Source organism: Hippoglossus stenolepis, chromosome 23 (assembly GCF_022539355.2).
Source record: "Hippoglossus stenolepis isolate QCI-W04-F060 chromosome 23, HSTE1.2, whole genome shotgun sequence".
Taxonomy (NCBI): Eukaryota; Metazoa; Chordata; class Actinopteri; order Pleuronectiformes; family Pleuronectidae; genus Hippoglossus; species Hippoglossus stenolepis.
The window spans coordinates 6,625,054-6,631,236 of NC_061505.1; the positions used below are offsets into that span (position 1 = coordinate 6,625,054).

At 37.1% G+C, this 6,183-nt stretch overlaps 2 long non-coding RNA genes across 2 annotated transcripts; both read right to left on the minus strand.

Annotated features, from left to right (window-relative positions):
• Positions 1-138: 138 nt before the first annotated feature.
• On the minus strand, positions 139-1,533 carry LOC118102355. The gene is made up of 4 exons (XR_004694656.1): positions 1,309-1,533; positions 1,084-1,148; positions 848-996; positions 139-751 (listed from the first exon to the last, which is right to left on the minus strand). It is a non-coding gene; the product is annotated as an uncharacterized LOC118102355 (long non-coding RNA).
• Positions 1,534-2,146: 613 nt separating this feature from the next.
• Positions 2,147-4,262, minus strand: LOC118102354. Its single transcript, XR_004694655.2, has 3 exons — positions 4,111-4,262; positions 2,584-2,640; positions 2,147-2,300 (listed from the first exon to the last, which is right to left on the minus strand). It is a non-coding gene; the product is annotated as an uncharacterized LOC118102354 (long non-coding RNA).
• Between the last annotated feature and the right edge of the window lie 1,921 nt (positions 4,263-6,183).

Below are 6,183 nucleotides of genomic sequence, written 5' to 3' on the forward strand. Positions count from 1 at the left end.
AAACTCTAGTTTTTGTCTAATAAAGATAATAGTTTATAAAGTTTAGATTGATGCTGCTGCATAACAAACTGTGGCAATGACTCCTTCTTGTTCCACTGCTGTGTTATTACCAAGTGCGAAAAGAAAGAAAATGCAGGGTTTGATTTTCTGTCAACTTCAGTGATGCTTTTATTAATGCTTTTGACTCAGACACATGATCCAGTTTCTCCTTAATCAACAAAATTACAAAACGTCACGCAATAAACACTTTGACTTTAAGATGGGAATATTTTGTATTCTGATCATTGTAAAGTTTTTAACTTCTAACATTAAGAACTCTCACAAAACACAACTATGCATCATATTGAATCACAGTATTCATGTTTTACTCCATGGCCTTTGGTAGAATATAAGCAGTTGGATTGTGGAGCCCGCGATGACCTGCATGTGTTCTTTCATTTTTTCGAGAAACAAACCTGAACATTCATTTGACATGAATTTGGAGATTATAGAAAGCTTTAGATAAGACATTAATATCTAACAAAGTAAAATTTAGTTAATCCAAAACCGTGCAACACATTAAAAAAATCAACAATCTGGGATTTTTGCTGACAATAAAGTCCTTTTTCATTCCAGAGATGTTGTTCTTGTTCCCATGGAAATTCATAAGGAAATCAGCACAGATGCTATTGCTGGCTTGACAGTAGCCATGACAAGAGCACCAGACAGGATGCAGTGACAAGACTGATCTGTTGACTGACTCCACTTGAAGCTGTAAATGAGGAGAAAATACATCAAAACATTAGTTTGATAAATACTATTTCAGCCTGTGAAGTTTTCCAAACAAGCATCACTCAGTATTTCTTACCTATGTCCTCCACGTTGACGGAGTTGGCTTCAATGTTGAAGCCGCTGACTGATGAAGCTGCATTTAGCAAAACGTTTTTAATCGCAGTGTTGTCAGGAACAGATGTGCCATTGAAGGTGAGGTCAGAAATAGTGATGATTGATCCATTTCTGCAGGAGGAGAAACAAATAAATGTTGAATGAAATATCAGATTTAGGCTGCAATCCTGAAAATGTAACAATATGTTAACAAATTACCTGAATTCCACCACTTCGAAGGAACGGAAGGAAGAGGGGAATTCCTTTTTGTACTCAGGTTCAAGCTGCAGAAACAGAAAACACATGGTATTTTAAAAAATCTACATGTTTTATGCTCGATGTACTTTTACTTGTTCTATTTGTGGCTCCTTGATTAACAAAAAATACTAAAATAAAAAAGACAATAATGTGAAGCCACAGGTTTTATTTTGAGAAGAGGTTTACCTGATTCTTTATGTTAGTAGCTCTTCCTTTAAAAGCAGCAGATGATGGATCCAACAAGTCGGTTGTGAATGTTTGCCCAACAGACCTGAAACTCACTCGTTTTTTTGTGGTTGTTGGTGCCACAGTTGCAGCTGTTGGTGCCGCAGTTGCAGCTGTTGGTGCCGCAGTTGCAGCTGTTGGTGCCGCAGTTGTAGCTGTTGGTGCGGCAGTTGTAGCTGTTGGTGCGGCAGTTGTAGCTGTTGGTGCGGCAGTTGTAGCTGTTGGAGCCGCAGTTGTTGCTGTTGGTGCCGCAGTTGTAGCTGTTGGTGCCGCAGTTGTAGCTGTTGGTGCAGCAGTTGTAGCTGTTGGTGCCGCAGTTGTAGCTGTCGGTGCAGCAGTTGTAGCTGTCGGTGCCGCAGTTGTAGCTGTTGGTGCCGCAGTTGTAGCTGTTGGTGCAGCAGTTGTAGCTGTTGGTGCGGCAGTTGTAGCTGTTGGTGCGGCAGTTGTAGCTGTTGGTGCGGCAGTTGTAGCTGTTGGAGCCGCAGTTGTTGCTGTTGGTGCCGCAGTTGTAGCTGTTGGTGCCGAGATGTAGCTGTTGGTGCAGCAGTTGTAGCTGTTGGGCAGCAGTTGTAGCTGTTGGTGCGCAGTTGTAGCTGTCGGTGCAGCAGTTGTAGCTGTCGGTGCCGCAGTTGTAGCTGTTGGTGCCGCAGATGTAGCTGTTGGTGCAGCAGTTGTAGCTGTTGGTGCGGCAGTTGTAGCTGTTGGTGCGGCAGTTGTAGCTGTTGGTGCGGCAGTTGTAGCTGTTGGTGCGGCAGTTGTAGCTGTTGGTGCCGCAGTTGTAGCTGTCGGTGCCGCAGTTGTAGCTGTCGGTGCCGCAGTTGTAGCTGTCGGTGCCGCAGTTGTAGCTGTCGTTGCCGCAGTTGAAGCTGTCGTTGCCGCAGTTGTAGCTGTTGGTGCAGCAGTTGTAGCTGTTGTTGCTGCAGTTGTTTGAGTTTGGACTGATCCGTAAAGAACTAAAATACAAGATTTGTGCTTAAGTGGTGAACAAATAAATTAACTTACAAAATAAACTGTGGTAAACGACTGTGTTATAAGTGTTCAACTAAAATGTTTGTTGCAATTAATCACCTTATAATCTGTATATGTTAATTTGATTTAATATTTTCTTGTATAAGATATTAGATAAAGTTTCTACCAAGTTCTCTTACTAAAGTCACATAGTATTGATCATCAGACTTTATTCTTATTTATTTCAAGACAATCTGAAGTCAATCAGTTCAAGCTTATTTATCTTACCTGTTAGAATCAGGAAAACTGATATGATCTTTCTGGTCCCCATCCTGTCAATGCAATCTGCAAAATCAAACAAGATAGATGCAGAATGTGAAGAGATTTTGTTCCACAGTGTGATTAGTTGACCCTCAGAGATGTATTACCTTGTCTCTGATGAAACTCTTGAATGAGTTTATACACCATCAAAAACATCTTGACTATTTTTGCAATATTCTGAATTAAACATTTTTTTATTTTATTATACATCATTTAGTTTTTGTTAATGTTTTTCTTTGGAACTATGTTTCAAATAGAAGAAAGGTTTTGAAGAAAAAAATAGCATAACATTAACACATTCCATTGTCGGAGTAATATTCTCCTTTATAGCTAGAAGGTAACTTTTCACAAAAAGTAAATAGTTTTAAAAATCTGTATCCTGAACCATGCAGATGTTTAACTTTAATGACAGTTGTATTTGTACCTGTTACACAGGTTTCTGAGATGTCTACCTCATTAAATAATTATTGATAATGTTGATAAATACTTTCTTGATATATGGTATATCATATGTTTAAAATGATTCAAAATGTGTTCATTTATCAATGTCTCAATATATTAGTGAATACGAAAACACTGATGAGAATTTTCTTTTTTTTATTTGAATTGTACTATGGAGTAAATGCATATTTTTAATAAATATCTAGGACATGCTGGTCAGTTTTTTAAATGTTATTTTTGATCCTTTCAGCTGCACATTGAAATGCCATCAATTACTTGTTTCATATTTTGGTTGCAGTGCAAAATGGTGGCCCACACGCACAACCAAAACTTTTTCTATGGCCATTTGTTGCCAAATTTAGAGACTAAGATGTCTAGGATATCGTTTTAAAATAAAGTGATCAATTCAACTTTTCACTTTTTAAGTGTAATTGAGAGACTATTATTTTTAAACTGCTATCTACAAAATATTCCTTTGGGAGATTTCCAGCTATTTTACAATTCAGTGAGTAACAATCTATTAATTATTTGATGGAAAAACCTTAACATCCCTGAACAATAAAAAAAAAACAGTTTTTCTCAACTCAGGAAATGTAACAGAAAAGCAACAACGATCTCGAACGAAGTGTAATTTAAGCATTAACCAGGCTGAGCTTTTCTTGAGCAATTGGACGCCAGAAAATTCTAGAAGAACCACTACTGTATCAATTTGTTTTCAAACATTTAACAAACGTATTAATGCAAATATAATATCCAAATTTAAATTGAGCTTAAAATTTGAAAAAAAATGTGAACATCAGGTTTTCATTTAACAACAAAGGTTTATGATGTAATTGTCAATCAATTACTATCATTTTAAGTATTAGATAATATGTAGTAATGTTTCTTTTTCATAATGAAATACATGTTACATCTTTGGGTCAATAATTAAACATTAAACAAAATGAGTATAATAAATAATCGCCATTCAACAGACACACACAAACATTCAACACACACACACACTGATGATGAATTTAGAAAGTGTACAAAAAGTTCTAAACTTGTACTTACCCCCATATAGATCGGTACAAGATGAAATTGATTCCCTTCTTTTTCCGACGAACAGGTTCTTAAAATGTTCCCTTTTCCCTTCAATTCAGCTCAGTTCACATATGATGGACTGCAAACCTCTCTTCTTCTGTGACAGTCGACTTCTATTTGAGCCTTTATATATTCAAATGTGAGAGAAGCTACTGACGTGACAGATTGGTGAATCATCGATCAGAAATCCTGCGATACCTAAGATGATAACAATCTGTTTACAGTCAGTTTACTTTGCATAGTGCCATGGTACACTTGTACCTTCTTTTGTCCTGTGAGAAAAGTACAGGTGCAATCTATCGACGTGAATGTTGGAAAGTTCCTCTTGTGTGACAGTAAATTAAGGCAAATGAACAATTGTAGCTGAGTAAAGTGATTACGAGAAAACTCAGATGATATTACAATTTTTTTATTGTAAGCAACCACTGAATGAATATCTTAATGCGATATTTGGAGATACAATACAGGTAAAGTGTGCAACTTTGATGTTCATATGGACACATCCAAGTTAAATAATTCAAGAAGCATTAGATTTATTTCCTCATATGTGTTTGAGGGTGTGCCAAGTTGTCACATCTAGAAAAATGTGAGGAGGCAAAACAGAATTGACAAGAGTCAAGTTTTTATAAATACTCTTCAGTCAGACAAACACATTTCTGGTAACCTGGTAGTCAAAACCAAATCCAAACACAAGGAAAACACAGGTAAATACCAAAAACACAACCAAAAATCTAAATGTTCCAAAGCCTCATGACAAGGGCAGAATTCCTCCATCAATGTGATTTCTTTTCATTGTTTTTAATAGATGTTGAATATATTTTGCTTCCATCCTGAATGTTGGTGGAAAACAAAGTTTCAATGGTAACAATTACAGCATAGTGTTGACATAAGGACGTATGCTTTTACTGCTGCTTTGTTGATTATTGTTCACAAGTTATACGTGCTATAAAAATAAAATAGTTATTATTTATGTTTTTAGTGATAGTAGTTGTTGTGATGTATTCTTATTTTGCATGTGATTTGTCCATTTGCTGGTGTTGCAGTTGCAGTCCTTCACGATCTCAGGTTCACTGTTGCTGGGTGGATTTTATCGCAGCGGTAGCGTTAAATGAAGGTCAGAGATCAAAGACCCAAATAAACACAGAGGAGAATTCCACACAAAAACCTAATAAAAATTAACCCAACCAGATTGGGGCGATCAGAGTGTGATTAGGCACATTTGGAAGCTTAATGCTAGTTAGAAATAATACCTTATCAAGTAATCAACAGCCAGACAACGCCACCTCAGGAATTTCACCTGAAGAATTATTTAGATTTTAGTAATACCTGTTCCAAGGCATTCAGTTCATTACACTGAGGCTCTTTTTAACAAAAATATAATAATTTTTATTACAAAAATAGCATGTCTTAAAAGGCAGTAAAATCCAGTCACACAGGGATGTGGTGAAAGGGAGTCCTAATCAGGAGCTGAGGCTTACCAATGGGGGGATGGGTCGATGAGGGAGGAGGGATCCCAAAAACCAAAACACAACTTCACCCCAGTCACACGTGAAGACCACTCGCACACATATGTTGTGAAGAAAATCAAACCAGGGGGAGCAAGCACACAAAGGGGGAGACCACCACCCGGGACTCCAGCACCACCACCTTCGGCTCTCAGTGACTGAAAGGGATAAGGGAACACAGTCAGTAGGGTAACAGGCAAAATAAATTAACCAATGTACAAATAAACACAATATACCAAAAACCTATGGGGTTGGCAGCCATCAGGTTACAAAATAATTAAACCAAGGCCCAAATCCCTCTACTCTACTCTACCCTAATTAAACAAAATCAGCCGTGGCAATGGGGCAGGCACTTGACACAGCTATACTAGGTTTGATAATTAATATATTTAAATTAATTAAACCGAAACTCCAATGATATCAGTTCCCCAAAATGGAACATAAAACATAATGCAACTAATTCAAAAATAGCAAACAAAAAGAAATCTCAAATGAAAAGGAGTTAATATTGATTCAATGAAATAAACAAATGATCACA